We start from the raw sequence: 17,684 nt of genomic DNA, 5'->3' as shown, positions 1-17,684 counted from the left end.
AGAAGTTGACAAGATGAAACTCATAATAACCAAACAATCTTGAAAAAGTATAACAAAGTTGGAGGACTCACACTTTCCGGTTACAAAGCTATGAACCCACCACAAAGCTACAGTAATGAAAACTTTGTGGTATTGTCATAGAGATAAGCATATGCATCAGTAGAATAGAATAAAGAGCCCATAAATGAACCTACATTTTACGTTCAATTGATTTTGACAAGGGTACCAGCATCATTCAATGGAGTTTTCTAACAAATGGTACTGGGACAACTGGATATCCTCATTTAAAAGAAAGAAATTGGACCCCTTTCTCACACCGTATACAAAAATTAACTCAAAATAGATCAAAGGTCCAAATGTAAGAGCTAAATCTATCAAACTTTTAAAAGAAAATGGGGGATTAAATCTTCATATCCTTGGATTAAGCAATAGTTTCCTAGACATGACAGCAAAAGCACAAGTAACCAATGAAAAAAAAATAAACAAACCAGATTTCATCAAAATTTAGAAATTTTTGCTTCAGAAGACCTATCAAAAAGCGAAAAGATAAACCACAAGATGGGAGAAAATGTTTACAAATCATATATATGAAAATGATCCATTTTCTAAAATATATAAAGAACTCTTACCACTCAACAATACAAGAAAACCCAATTAATAAATAAGCAGAGGATTTGAATAGACATTTCTCCAAAGAATATATACAAATGACTAATAAGCACATGAACAAATTCTCAATATCCTTAGTCACCAGAGAAATGCAAATCAAGACCACCATGAGATAATACTTCACAATCACTAGATGGTTATAATAAAAAAAATTGATAATAATAAATGCTGATGAGGATGTGGAGAAATTGGAACCCTCATACACTGGTGGTGGGAATGCAAAATAGTGCAGCCACTTTAGAAAACTATTTTAGCAGTTCCTCAAAAAATTAAACATAGGGGTGTCATATGACTCTGCAGTTCTACTCCTAGGCATATATACCCAAGAGAACTAAAAGCGTATGTTGACACAAAAACATGTACATGAATGTTCATTACAGTATTACTTATAGTAGCCAAAAAGTGAAAACAACACAAATGTCCATCAACTGATGGAAGGTTAAACAAAATGTGATATATCCATACAATGGATATATTATTCAGTCATAAAAAAAAAAAAGAATGAAGTACTTATGCATGCTGTAACATGGATGAACATTGAAAGACGCCAGTCACAAAGGGTCATAGACTGTATAATTCCACTTATATGAAAGTCCAGAACCGACAAATCCGTAGTGACAGAAAGTAGATAGTGGTTGCTTAGGGCTGGGTGAGGACAGAAAATGGGAGATAACTGCTAATGGATTATCTGTCTATATAATGTCTAAAGACATTAGCTGCTAATGTCTTTGGGGATAATGAAAACGTCCTGGAATTAGATAGTGATAATAGTTGCACAACCCTCTGAATACATATAAACTATTGCATTGTACACCTTAAGAAGGTGAATTTCATGATATAAGAATTAAACTTCAATTTAAAAAAATCCAAATCTGCCAAATAACAAGTTGTTTTAAAGTACACTGTATTCTGGGGTATACTTTGCTGTGTTACATGCAGAGTGAGGGTAAAGTGAAAAAAGGACAGGGGAGGTATATTGCTAGAAAACAAACAACGTTAATATTTTATTCCTTCAGGCAGAAAGTTTTCATCCAGCTGTGACAAAGAGGTTAGTGACTATATCCAGAACTGACATAGACTGTGAAAAATGAAGGGCCTAGTGCTTAGATATGCTTTCCATGGTTTTAAGACCAGGAAATGCAAGGTGTTTCAATTCCTAGACCACACTTTTTTTTTATTATTAAGCAAACAAAAGTCATGGGATAGTTATATTTAATTTAAAATCTGTGTCCCTCCTCAATCAGCTCCTTTAGCCAAAGACACACTGTGACATTTTCCCCCTGTCCTATTTAGCATGTCTTTTTAAGCTGAGAAAAAAAGCATGTCACCAAAAAAGAGAAAGTTAAAAAAGACTGTATTCGAAAAGTGTCTACTTTGATTTAAAAAAATAAAATAAAATTTCCAACAGCTTTGTACATTTACTGTAAAGAAAATACATGCCATTTCAGGATAGTAGTTACCTCCAGAAAGAAAGGGAGAAAGAGACAACGGCGGGGGTTAGGGGGAACTACCTTTAACATTGCACTTTTATAAAGACAGAGAGACATAAATCAAATTATTTACCTTTGTTTAATTTTAGTGATAGCTATATGGGCATCTGTTATTTCAGTTTTTGAACTTCTTATATGTTTGAAATATTTCAAAATTTAAAAGCTATGTTTAAATTATTTGACATTAAATATATATATTCATCACAATTATAATATTTTCTCATCATGAACACATTTTATGCTTTTTAAAATTTAATATAATTTTTTATTTTATTTTATATTTTCATCATGACAAGAGTACTCTTTAATCCCATACTCCATTTCCCCCATCCCCCCACCCACTTCCCATCTGGTACCTATCAGTCTGTTCTCTATAGTTAAGCGTCCGTTTCTTGATTTGTCTCTCTCTTTCTTCCCCCCTTTCTTCATTTGTTTTGTTTCTTAAATTCAACATAAGAGTGAGATCATATGGTATTTGTCTTTCTCTGACTGACTTTTTTCGCTTAGCATTATACTCTACTAGCTCTATCCATGTTGTTAAAAATGGCAAGATTTCATTCCTTTTATGGCTGAATATTCTGATATATATATAACATACATAATATATATAATTATATAATATACATATTATATAATTATATTTAATATAAAATATATAATTTTATATGTAATATATAATTATATATAATATAAAACCTCTTTTTTAACCAATTCAACTATCAGTGGACACTTGGGCTGCTTTCATAGTTTGGCTATTGTAAATAGTGCTGTAATAAATATAAGGGTGCATGTATTCCTTTGAATTGTGTTTTTGTACTTTTGTGTAAATACCCAGTTGTGTAATTCCTGGATCATAGAATAATTCTACATTTAATTTTTTAGGGAATACCTATTTTAATTTTCCACAGTGGCTGCACTAGTTTGCATTCCCACCAACAATGCAAGAGTGTTTCTTTTTCTCCACATCCTTGTCAACACTTGTTGTTTCCTGAGCTTTTTATTTTAGCCATTCTGACAGATGTGAGGTGATATCTCATTGTAGTTTTGATTTGCGTTGCCCTGATGATGAGTGGTGTTGAGCATTTTCTCACATATCTGTTGACCATCTGGATGTCTTCTTTGGGGAAATGTCTGTTCATGTCTTCTGACCACTTTTTAATTGGATTGTTTGTTTTTTGGGTATTGAGTTGTATCAGTTCTTTATATATCTTGGAAACTGACCCTTTATCAGATATGTCATTTGCAATTATCCTCTCTCATTCAGTAGATTGCCTTTTAGTTTTGTTGATTGTTTTCTTCATTGTGCAGAAACTTTTTATTTTGATGTAACAGAATATTATGAAAATCTGTATGCCAACAAATTGGACAACTTAAAAGAAACGCATAAATACCTAGAAAGAAATAATCCACCAAAACTAAAGCAGGAAGAAATAGAAAACTTGAACAGACCAATTACCGGCAATGAAATTAAATCAGGAATAAAAAAACTTCCAAAAAACAAAAGTCCAGGACCAAACAGATTGCTTCACAAATGAATTCTACCAAACATTTAAAGAAGAGTTAATATGCATTCTTCTCAAATTATTCCAAAAAATACAAGAGGAAGGAAAACTTCCAAATTCACTCAATGAGGCCAGTATACCAAAAGGGGTATACTGAGATGAAGACACCACAAAGGGGGGCCTGGGTGGCTCAGTCAGTTATGCATCCGACTTTGGCTCAGGTCATGATCTCACATTTCATGAGTTCAAGCCCCACATCAGGCTCTATGCTGACAGCTCAGAGCCTGGAGCCTGCTTCGGATTCTGTGTCTCCCTCTCTCTTTGCCCCTCCCCAACTTACGTTCTGTCTCTCTCTCTCTCTCTCTGTCTCTCAAAAATAAATAAATATTTTTTAAAAATTTTAAAAAGACACCACAAACAAAGAAAGCCATAGGCCAACATCTCTCATGAATAAAGATGCAAAAATCCTCAACAAAATAATAGCAAACCAAATCCAAAATATATTTAAAAAATCATACACCATAACCCCAAATAGCTGAAGCAATCTTGAAAACGAAAACCAAAGCAGGAGGCATCACAATCCCAGACTTCAAGCTATACTACAAAGCTGTAATCATCAAGACAGTATGGTACTAGCACAAGAACAGACACTCAGATCAATGGAACAGAATAGAGAACCCAGAAATGGACCCACAAACGTATGTCCAACTAATCTTTGACAAAGCAGTAAAGAATATCCAATGGAATAAAGACAGTCTCTTCAGCAAGTGGTCCTGGGAAAACTGGACAGCGACATGCAGAAGAATGAACCTGGACCACATTCTTACACCATTCACAAAAATAAACTCAAAATGGATGAAAGATCTAAATGTAAGACATGAAGCCATCAAAATCCTCAAGGAGAAAGCAGGCAAAAACCTCTTTGATCTTGGCTGCAGCAACCTCTTACTCAACATGTCTCTGGAGGCAAGGGAAACAAAAGCAAAAATGAACTACTGGGACCACATCAAAATAAAAAGCTTCTGCACAGTGAAGGAAACAATCAGTAAAACTAAAAGGCAACCGACAGAATGGGAGAAGATATTTGCAAATAGCATATCATACAAAGGGTTAGTATCCAAAATCGACAAAGAACTTATCAAACTCAACACCCAAAAAACAAACAATCCAGTGAAGAAATGGGCAAAAGACATGAATAGACACTTCTCCAAAGAAGACATCCAGATGGCCAACTGACACATGAAAAAATGCTCAACATCACTCATCATCAGGGAAATGCAAATCAAAATCACAAGGAGATACCACCTCACACCTGTCAGAATGGCTAACACTAACAACTCAGGCAACAACAGATGTTGGTGAGGATGTGGATCTGTTTTGCATTGTTGGTGGGAATGCAAACTGGTGCAGCCACTCTGGAAAACAGTATGGAGGTTCCTCAAAAAACTAAAAATAGAACTACCCTAGGACCTAGCAATTGCACTACTAGGTATTTATCCAAGGGATACAGGTGTGCTGTTTCTAAGTGACACATACACCCCCATGTTTATAGCAGCACTATCAACAATAGCCAAAGTATGGAAAGAGCCCAAATGCCCATCGCTGGATGAATGGATAAAGAAGATGTGGTGTATATATATATATATATATATATATATATATATATATATACACACACACACACACACACACACACACACACACAATGGAGTATTACTCAGCAATCAAAAAGAATGAAATCTTGCCATTTGCAAGTACGTGGATGGAACTGGAGGGTATTATGCTAAGTGAAATTAGTCAGTCAGAGAAAGACAAAAGTCATATGACTTCACTCATATGAGGACTTTAAGAGATAAAACAGATGAACATAGGGGAAGGGAAACAAAAAAATATAAAAACAGGGAGGGGGAAAAACAGAACAGACTCATAAATATGGAGAACAAACTGAGGGTTATGGGAGAGGTTGTGGGAGTTGGGGGGTGGGCTAAATGGGTAAGGGACACTAAGGAATCTACTCCTGAAATCATTGTTGCACTATATGCTAACTAATTTGGATGTAAATTTTTAAAAAATAAATAATAAAATTAAAAAAAATCATACACCATAATCAAGTGGGATTTATTCCCAGGATGCAAGGGTGGTTCAATATTCACAATAATCTACATGATACATCACATCAATAAGAGAAAGGATAAAAGTCATACTATCATTTCAATAGATGCAGAAAAAGCATTTAGTAAAAAATATATTCATGATAAAAAAAACCTCTGCAAAGTAGGTCTAGAGGGAACATATCTCAACAAAATAAAGGCCTTATATGAAAACCCCACAGCTAACATCATAGTCAGTGGTGAAAAACTGAGAGATTTTCCCCTAAGGTCAGGAATGAGACAAGAATATCTACTATCACTATTATTATTCAACACAGTACTGGAAGTCCTAGTCACAGCAAATGGACAAACATAAAGAAATAAAAGGCATCCAAATTAGTAAGAAAGAAGTAAAACTTTCACTATATACAGATGATATAATACTATATATAGAAAACCGTTAAAGATTCCACCAAAAAAACTACTAAAACTGATAAATGAATTCAGTAAAGTCTTAGGATACAAAATCAATCTGTTGCATTCCTATACTCTAATAATGAAGCAGCAGAAAGTGAAATTAAGAAAATAATCCCTTTTACAATTATACAGAAAACAATAAATTATCTAGTAATAAACTTAACCAAAGAGGTGAAAGACTTGTGACCTGAAAACAATAAAACACCAATGAAAGAAATTGAAGAGGAAACAAAGAAATGGAGAGACATTCCATGCTCTTGGGGTGGAAGAATAAATATTGTTAAAGTCTATACTATCGAAAGCAATCTATAGATTTATTGCAATCCCTATTTAAATACTAACAGCATTTTTCACAGAACAAATAATCCTAAATTTGTATGGAACCACAAAAGACCTTGAATAGACAAAGCAATCTTGAAGCAAACAAAACTGGAAGTATCACAATTTCAGACTTCAAGTTATATTATAAAATGGTAGTAATTAAAACACTATGGCACTGGCATAAAAATAGACACATAGATCAATGGAATACAACCAAAAACCCAGAAATAAACCCACAATTATATGGTCAATTAATCTTCAACAAAGGAGGAATGGAATATCCAATGAAAAAAAGGGCAGTCTCTTCCACAAACGGTATTGGGAAAACTGGCAGTCATAAGCAAAAGAATGAAACTGGACCACTTTCTTACACCATGCACAAAAATAAACTCAAAATGGATTAAAGACCACAATGTGAGACCTGAAACCATAAAAAATCCTTAAAGAGAGCACAGGCAGTAATCTCTCCAACATGGGCCATATCAACATTTTTCTAGATATGTCTCCTGAGGCAAAGAGAAACAAAATCCAAAAGAAACTACTGGGAACGTTTTATTTTATTTTGAAAAAGTTTTCTTGCTGCAGTTAATAATTACTAAATACTGCTATAGGCTGGCAGAAAGTCCTTAAAAAAAATGCATTTGATCCATCATGAAACATTTATTCAAGACCTATCATGGTACCATGTGTCGGGTGCTATGGAAAGGTTCTCAGGAAACAAAGATAAATGAGACAATGTCTCTTGGCCTAGTGGATAATTCAGACCACTTAATGAATAATCCCAATACAATTTAGTAAGGGCTAACAGAGATATATACGCACAGGAGGCACAAACTCAGAGAAGGGAGTAAAAAAAAAATCAGTCATATGTACTCCCCAATTCTCCCTGATGAGGTAACAAACACTGGATACATCAAGCCCATGGAGAAGGGAAGGAGAAGACAACAAAAAGGTTTATTTTATCTAGAATACAGACATAACCCACCAGAGGTAGGTCGCAAAACTATAATTTTTTCCTCCATATTTTTAAACCTTAATTTTGCACAGTTATTTTAATCAAATGCATTTAGACAAGTATCATATTTCTGCATACTTGTACTAGGGAAACTTTAATGGCTAATATTTATTCTTTACTGCATGGAAGTGCTTGTGCATGGATTATTTCATTAAATCTTCATATCGTCTCTGGCAGATAGGTGCTGTTATTATCCCCATTTCACAGAGGAGAAGAATAACTTGAAAACTTAGAGTAACTACAAAAATTCGTCCTAGTTTGCAATTCCAAATAAACAGAGCCTTTAACCATCTGTTCATGCTACATCAATGTCAGTTATATAAGAGGGAAATAAAGGATCCATAGAACCCTCTGTGAGCACAGAGAATATTTTCATCATGATGTTTGAAATTCCATCCAATTTTTAAGATGAAAAAAGCCCTTGAAATTATTAGGCTTATTATATCTTAGTAACAGAGTGCTTGTATGTTTAATCTTTAACTCTGCAAGTGTGCAAAGAGAAACCAATCTAATAGCATTCATTTTCTGTGTTCTAACAACTGGATTTGGTTCTGGTCAATTAAAATGGTCTGCCCAGGACTCTTACCAGGATGGTGACTGATGTCAAGAAAGAGTCCTTATTGAGACCTACTGGCTGCTTTATAAAGAAAACTCACAAGGATCCCATTCCTTAGTGCTGTTTGGACTAGGGGGACATAGTGCCATTGACAACAAGCAGGGTGTTAGAAAAGAAACAAAAAGAAAGGCATGTATTGTTTAATAGAGATCAGCTGCTGAAGAGACACTTATCAGAACCCCTTTGTTCCCAAGACTGGGAGGATCTGCCACAGACTCACCAAACAAGGACAACCACAAGCAGCAATCGCCCAGATGAAAATCACATCAGAAACTACCCAGGAGCCCAAGAGCCCAGGGAAGTAACCCAAGAGCCAAGTAGGAGTGCAGAAAGGACGATTGTCTGAACAGCTCTCCAACCTTGCACGATGCCAGACTCCTGGGACAACAGGAGCTGAAGTTTCGGGCTGCCAAAAGACACAGAACTGTTGCCATTTAATGAGGCCTGAAAAAAAGGACCGCATGGCTGTATTTTTATTGTTTAATGGGTTTTAGCTTGGGTCTGGGCTAAGTGGGCTCCTGTGTTTCTCAGTGACCCAGCCACCCGACGCACTGCATACCCATGGGGACCCTTCCCATCCCAGCAAGTGTGAGAACAAATTTGGTTAATTCTCCTCCAGAGAGATCTTGGCAATCACACAGCAGGTTGTGCCTCCCACACAAAAGCATTTCCTTGTATTCCAGTGACCTTTGCTTCGACCCCTTGCTTCTACCTCTGCTTGCCTTCCTCATACACTGTGTTACATATGACATTGCTTTGTGGGCTTAAGAGACATTCCTTACTACTTGACTGAGGTATGTCACAAAACTGACAGGGACAGTCCTCAAAGAGGCCAGGCCAAGGCTGAAGGGGCATCCAGCTCCCTGCCAATTCACTTCATTGGTGCATAAAGGAGAAATTCTAACTGGGTGTCTTGGCTTTGAAGCTTATTTAATTTCTCTCTTTTCACTCTTATAAGAACACAAATTAAACAGAAGGCTAATTTTGCTAGTTTCAAAAGGCAACATTCAATGGTAAATTACCTAAATAAAATGACTTACCTATTCATAGGGACAACTATAGAACTATAGAAAGCATAAAAGCACTGTCTGAAAAATACATATGGCATTGTAAGTTAGAAGTTCAACTAAATATTTAGTTTACATTCTCCATTTAAAATTTTGAAAACCAGGGCACCTGGGTGGCTCAGTAGATTGAGCATCCGACTTCAGCTAGGTCATAATCTTGTGGTTTGTGGGTTCAAGCCCCATGTCAGGCTCTGTGCTGACAGCTCAGAGCCTGGAGCCTGCTTCAGATTCTGTGTCTCCCCTCTCTCTGCCCCTCCCATGCTCATACTCTGTCTCACTCTGTCTCTCAATTATAAATAAATGTTAAAAAAAAAAAAAAGTTTTAAATAAATAAATAAATAAAATTCTGAAACCTACCAGGGATAACTAATGTTAGAATTTTAGGTTCTTAATTTGTGTGGTAAGACCAAAGTCCAGAAAATGATGCTTTGTATATTTAACAATCTTAGGCCCCCAAATTTGGAGGTTCTTATAAAGACAGCTCTTTTGTAATGGTTTAGGATTCCATGTGGTTGTGATATTTCCAGAATGAAGGAATAAGTCAATCCTGATGAAATTTTGAAAGATGCCACCATGTCTAAATGTTTCAAAGCCAACACTTCAACTGCTAAATCATTCCCTCTGTTTTAAAGGAGTGATTATTTGATTGGCAATGGGGGTGGAGAGAAAGCCTTCACCAGTAATGCATATGGGCACATCATCTCCATGATTATATGTGAAAGAAGATGAGATCTGGAGAAAACCTCCTGATTCATTCAGACACACAAATCATCCAAAGGAGGGGGTTCCCCTGTTTTCTCTTGAACTCTAGCAGGAAATTTCCCATGCCATAATTGTATTTGTTATAGTGCAATGATCAAAGTCAATAAATTCCTCCATCCATCCCTATTCAGGGAAACCATATGGCATTACTAGGAGAGTCACATGTAAGGCCGGTTTGTCATATACATGATTGAATACCCATGGGGAAAAGGAACACTGGGGAGAGCAAAAGCATTTAAAGACTAAAACCATGAACTCCAAGAGACATGCAGATATGTACTCTACTTCTTAAGATCTAAATTGGCAGGCCTATAAAGAAAACATACTGCAATATGATCATGAAAGAAAGAGGACAGATTCCTGAAAATATAGGTGATTTCATTCAGCAGCTGTGCACATAGAGCCATTGAGGTCTTCATCAGTAGTTACTGGTTCTAGGAGGCAGGTACGTCCATTCTGAAGTCTATTGATTACCATATAGTCTCATTATCCAGTGTTCTTGGTTATAAGGAGACTGTTTCCATTTAGAGGTAGCATTTTCTTCCCTTTCAGACTGGGTGAGGACTATTAGAAAATTTGGTAATTCCTAGAACTGGTGTGGATACCAAGAAATAGCTACTGCTGGAGTAAGATTTTGGAAATGCCATCTCACTAATATAAAAAAAAATTAATTTGCATTAAAAATAAAATAAAATAAAAATAAAATTTTAATTTGCCTAAATAATGGCCCCACAATTACATGACTAGGAATTTATCTTCCAGAATAGGCACAAGACACAAAAACATATGCCCATGAATATCCATTGTAGCCTTTTTTATTCTAGCATGTCATGAAAGAAATCTGAGTATCTAACAGTAGAGAAAGAGTTAAATGAATTTATAGTAATCCATTCAATAGAAGAGTAAGAAGAAAGAAGGTAAGTCTATTTCTGTGTCCAAGATTTTTTTTAAGTCATAGAATATGAGTCCTCATGGAAAGAAAGAGAGAAAGAAAGAAAGAAAGAAAGAAAGAAAGAAAGAAAGAAAGAAAGAAAGAAAGAAGAGAAAGAAAGAAAGGAAGGAAGAGAGAGAGGAAAGGAAAAGGAAAAGGAAAAGGAAAAGGAAAAGGAAAAGAAAAGAGGGGCACCTGGGTGGTTCAGTTGGTTAAGCGTCTGACTTCGGCTCAGGTCATGATCTTGGGGTTCGTGGGTTCGAGCCCCACACTGGGCTCTGTGCTGACAGCTCAGAGCCTGGAGCCTGCTTCAGGTTCTGTGTCTCCCTCTCTCTCTGCCTCTCCCCCACTTGCACTCTCTCTTTCAAAAATAAATAAACATTAAAAAACTTTTTTTAAAGAAAAGAAAAAAGGAAGGAAGGAAGGAAGAGGAAGAGGGAGGAAGAAAAGAAAGGAAAGGGAAGGGAAAAGAAAGGAAAGCAAAGCAAAAGGAACTGTTTAGTAATATGCCCCAAGAAGTGGGAATTTCAAGAAAGAACTTTTACTTTTTTATTTTATATCTTTTTATTCTATTTGATATTTTTATTCTTTTAAATAAGCATGTAAACATATAATTTTTATTTTATTTTTTTTTAATTTTTTTAACGTTTATTTATTTTTGAGACAGAGAGAGACAGAGCATGAACAGGGGAGGGGCAGAGAGAGAGGGAGACACAGAAGCTGAAACAGGCTCCAGGCTCTGAGCTGTCAGCACAGAGCCTGACGCGGGGCTCGAACCCACGGACTGTGAGATCATGACCTGAGCCGAAGTCAGACGCTTAACCGACCAAGCCACCCAGGCGCCCCCATATAATTTTTTTAAACTAACTTAGAAAACATCATCTGTAGCTCAAATTTTTCTTTTTCCTAATGAAACTTTATTGAGGTACAATTTATATATAATAAAGTGAACAATTCAGAGTGATGACAAATGTATACAGTCTTGCAACCACCATCATAATCGTGATACAGAATATTTATATCAGTCCTAAAATTTGCTCCTACCACTTTTCTACTAATTCCATAAACCTATCCCTAGGTCCTGGAAACCACTAATCTGCTTTCTATCACTAGTTTTGTTTTTTCTCATATTTCATATAACATGCTCATATAACAAAATCATATAAAATGTTGCATCTGGCTTTTTTTTTTACTTAGCCTGATACTTTTAAGATTCATCTATATTGTTATATGTATAAATAGTCTGTTTCTTTTTTACTGCTGAGTAATATTTCATTGTGTGGATACACCACAATTTGTAAATCCATTCACCAACTGATAGACACGTGGGTTCATTTTTATTGTTGACTATTACAAATAAAGTTATTTCGAGTATTCAAGTACAAGCCTTTTTGTGGACATGTATTTTCATTTTTGCTTGATAAGTACCCAGGAGTGGAATTACTGTGAAATATGTTGTTTCATTGATTTTCCTCTATCTACCTCTTTTTTTCTTTCATTTGTTTCTGCTTTAGTCTTTATTAGTTCCTTCCTCCACTTACTTTGTGTTTTAATTTTCTCATCTTTTTTTAGTTTCTTAAGGTGGAAGCTTAGATTATGGATTTGATAACCTTCTCCCAACTGTAATGGAAATTAATGCTTTACTTCCTAACTAGACATGTCTCTGGAGACAAGGGAAACAAAAGCAAAAGTAAACTACTGGGACCTCATCAAGACAAAAAGCTTCTGCACAGTGAAAGAAATAATCAATAAAACTAAAAGGCAAATGACAGAATGGGAGAAGGTATTTGTAAATGACATATCAGATAAAGGGTTACTATCCAAAATCTATAAAGAATTTATCAAAGGGGTGCCTGGGTGGCTCAGTCGGTTAAGCATCCAACTTCAGCTCAGGTCATGATCTCACGGTCCGTGAGTTCAAGCCCCACATCGGGCTCTGTGCTGACAGCTCAGCTCGGAGCCTGGAGTCTGGAGCCTGCTTCGGATTCTGTGTCTCCCTCTCTCTGCTCCTCCCCTGCTCGCACTCTGTCTCTGTCTCTTTCTCTCTCTCAAAAAATAAACATTAAAAAAAAGAATTTAGCAAACTCAACACCCCAAAAACAAATAATCCAATTAAGAAATAGGCAGAAGACATAGACACTTTTCCAAAGAAGATATCCAGATGGCTAACAGACACATGAAAGGATGCTCAACATCACTCATCATCAGGGAATGCAAATCAAAACCACAAAGAGATACTGCTTCACACCTGTCAGAATGGCAAAATGAACAACTTAGTAAACAACAGATGTTAGCAAGGATGTAGATAAAGGAGAACACTTTTACATTGTTGGTGGGAATGCAAACTGGTATAGCCACTCTGGAAAACAATATAAGTTTCCTCCAAAGGTTAAAAATAGAACTACCCTACAAACAGCAATACACTACTGGGTATTTATTCAAAGGATAAAGTGCTGATTTGAAGGGGCACATGCACCCCCATGTTTATAGCATCACTGTCAACAATAGCCAAAGTATGGAAAGAGCCCAAATGTCCATCGACTGATGAATGGGTAAAGAAGATGTGGTACACATATATACAATGGAATATTACTCAGTGATCAAAAAGAATGAAATCTTGCCATTTGCAACAATGTGGATAGAACTAGAGTGTATTATGCTACATGAAATAAGTCAATCAGAGAAAGACAAATATATGATTCCACTTATACGTGGAATTTAAGAAACAAAACAGATAAACATAGGAGAAAGGAAGGAAAAATAAAATAAGATAAAAATAGAGAGGGAGGCAAACCATAGGAGACTCTTAAAACATAGAAAACAAACTGAGGGTGCAGGAGGAGAGGTGGCTTGGGGATGGGTTAAATGGATGATGGGCATTAAAGAGAGCACTTGTTGGGATGAGCACTGAGTATTATATGTAAGTGATGAATCATTCACTTCTACTCCTGAAATCAATACTACAATATACATCAACTAACATGAATTTTAATTTTAAAAAAAGAATTAGAAATCAATGTTTTGTTTCCATTTAAGCACTGCTTTCACTGCATCCCACATGTTTTGGTATACTGTATTCATTCGTGTTCAGTTGAAAATAATTTCTAGTTTTCTTTGTAATTTTTTCCTTGGCCCCTGTTTTTCTTTTTTTAATTGTGGTGGTTAATTTCCAAATTTGAAGATTCCTCAAATAGATATCCTTCTTATATTGATTTCTAATTTAAAGACATTGTGATTAGAGAACATACTTCACATAATTTCAATGTTTTTTTTAATTTATTGAGATTTGGTTTATGGCCCAAAATATAGTCTACCTTGGTGAATATTCCACATGCACTTGAAAGGAATATTTATTCTGTTATTGTTGAGTGAACTGTTCTATAAATGTCAGGTCAATTTGGCTGATAATGTGTTTAATCTTCCTTTCCTCACTAATTTTTCTATCTATTCTATCAACAAAAAGAACTGCTAAAATCTGCAAGTAAAATTGTGAGTTTCTCTCATTCTCCTTTAATTTCTATCATATTCACGTCATATATTTTCAAGTTCTTGTATTACATGAATTAATATTTGGGCTTGTTAAGTACTCTTAATGGATTTACCTCTTTATGCAATGTCCCTATTAATCCCTGGTATATTACTTATTCTGAAATTTACTTTGATATTAATATAGCAACCCCAACTTTATTTTGATGAGTGTCTTCATAGAATATCTTTTTTTTTCCTTTTACTTTTATATCATTTGTGTCTTTATATTTAAAGTAAGTTAGATGGCATATAGCTGAGTCTTACTTTTTTAATCCAAGATGAGAACATTTGACTTTTAATCGGAATATTTAGACCTACACTGTACAATATGATAGGCACTAGCCACATGTGACTATTGAGCACTTGAAATATGGCTACTATAAACTGAGATGTGATTTAAGTATAAAATACAAGATTTTGAAGACAGTCTTATCTGAAAACAAAATGGAAAATATCTTAATAATATTTATCTGATTATTTATTGAAATGATAATGTTTTAGTTGTTTTGGGTTAACTAACTTATTAAAATTAATTTCACATGTTTTTATTCTTTATGTGATCAATAGAACAATTTAAAATATTTATATGGGTCATATTATAGCATTGTCAGTGAATGCATTTGGGTTTAAATCTACTACATGAATTTTTTAAGACTATTTTTTAGGTTCACAGCAAACATAAGGGTAAAGTTCAGAGGTTTCCCATATATTCCCTGCCTCCATACACTCATGTATAGCCTCTTCCATTATCAGTATTACTCGCGAAAGTGGTACATTTATTCCAGCTGATGAACTTACACTGACACATCAAAATCACCCAAAGACTATAGTTTACCTTACGTTTCATTCTTGGCATTATACATTCTATAGATTTGGACAATAATATAATAACATGTGTCCATCATTATGTATCATAAAGAGTATTTTCACTGCCCTAAAAACCCTCTGTGCTCTGCCTATTCATCTCTATTCAACACTACCGCCTGGGAACCACCAATCTTTTTACTGTCTCCATAGTTTTGCTTTTTCCAAAATGTCAAATAGTTGAAATTATATAGTACGTAACCTTTTCAAATTTGATTTTTTCACTTTGTAATATGCATTTAAGGCTCCTCCGTGTCTGTTTATGGCTTGATAGCTCTTCTTTTTAAAGCTGAATAATATACTGTTGTCTGGATGTACCACAGTTTATCCATTTAACCACTGAAGAATACTTTGGTTACTTCCAAGTTTGGGCAAATATGAATAAAGCTGCTATAAACATCATGTGCAGATTTTTGTGCAGACATACTTTTTCAACTCCTTTGGGTAATTATGAAGAGTGTGATTGCTAGATCATAAGACTATATTTAGTTTGTAAGAGTATGTTTAGTTTTCCAAGAAACCATCAAACTATCTTCCAAAGTGGAGGTACTATTTTCCATTACCATTAGCAATAAATGAGAAGTTCCTGTCGTTACATATCTTTTCCAACGTTTGCTGTTTTCAGTGTCATTTTGGTCATTCTAATAGGTGTATAGTAGCATCTCTTTGTTTTAATTTGCATTTCTCTGATGAAATAAGTTGTGGAACATGTTTTCATATGCTGATTTGCCACCTGTATATCTTCTTTGGTGAGGTGTCTACGCCATGTGTCTTTTGAGAATATTTTTTCCCAGCCTGTGACTTTTCTCATTTTCTTGACATTATCTGTCACAGAGCAGAAGATTTTAATTTTAATGAAGTCCAACTTATCAGTTATTTCTTTTGTGGATCATGCTTTTGATGTTATATTTAAAAAGGTTTTCTAGATTTTCAATGTTATCTAAGTTTTCTTCTATGTTATATTCTAGGAGTTTTGTAGTTTCTTGTTTTACATATAGGTCTACAATCCATTTTGAGTTAATTTTTGTGAAGGATATAGATTCATTTTTGTACATGTAGATGTCCAATTTTTCCAACACCATTTGCTGCAAAGACTATCTTTGCTCCATTGTATTTCTTTTGCTCCTTTGTTGAAAATCAGTTGACTATATTTATGTGAACCTATCTCTGGGTTCTCTAACCTGAGGCTTTGAGCTATTTGTCTATTCTTTTGCCAATACCTCACTGTCTTGATTACTCTGGCTTTATAGTAAGTCTTGAAGTTGGACAGCATCAGTCCTCCATTGTTCTTTTTCATCAATAGTTTTGGCTATTTTGGGTCTTTTCCTTCTCTGGATAAATTTTAGATTTGTCAATATCCACAGAATAACTTTCTGAGATTTTGATTGGGATTCAATTGAATCTATAGATCAGATTAGGAAGAACTCATATCTTGGCAATATTGAGTCTTCCTATCCATAAGCATGGAATATCTCTCCATTTATTTATTCTTTGATTCATTCATTAGTCTTATAGTTTTCCTGATATAGATTTTGTACATATTTTGTTATTATTTGTAACATATTTGTTACTATTATTTATACCTAAATTTCATTTTGGTGGGTGTTAATGTAAATGCTATTGTGCTTTTAATTTCAAATTTCATTTGTTCATTGCTGGTATTTAGGAAAGTAATTAACTTCTGTATTCTGCAAACTTATTGTAATTGCTTATAGTTTTGAGAGTGTTTTTGTCTATTCTTTTGGATTTTCTACATAGATGACATATAATCTGTGAACAAAGTTTTATTTTTTTCTTTTCCAATTTGTATACATTTTGTTTCTTTTTCTTTCTTTATTGCATTAGGCAGGATACCCAGTACAATATTGAAAGACGTGGTGAAAGGAGATATACTTGCCTTGTACCTGATCTTAGTGAAAAAGCTTCTAGTTTCTCACCATTAAGTATGATGTCAACTGTAGGGGTGCCTGGGTGGCTCAGCCAATTGAGCATCTGACTCTTGATTTTGGCTCAGATCATTGTCTTACGGTTCGTAAGTTTGAGCCCCACATTGGGTTCTGTGCTGACAGCAGGAAGCCTGCTTGGAATTCTCTCTCTCTCTCTCTCTCTCTCTCTCTCTCTCTCTCTTTCTGCCCCTCTCCTGCCTATGCTCTCTCTCTCAAAACAAATTAATAAAACTTAAAAAAAATTAAGTATGATGCCAACTGAAGATATTTTGCATATATTCTTTATAAAGCTGAGAAAGTTTTCTAGTCCTAGTTTACAAAGAATTTTTATCATGAACGGGCTATTATATTAATATTTCTTTTCTTTTTTGTCCCATCTGTTTTTTATTCTTTTTTTTTCTTTGTC

This window comes from Panthera pardus, unplaced genomic scaffold, assembly GCF_024362965.1.
Source record: "Panthera pardus isolate Hobbes unplaced genomic scaffold, ASM2436296v1 HiC_scaffold_17, whole genome shotgun sequence".
In the NCBI taxonomy this organism is placed as follows: Eukaryota; Metazoa; Chordata; class Mammalia; order Carnivora; family Felidae; genus Panthera; species Panthera pardus.
This window is presented reverse-complemented; position numbering follows the sequence as displayed.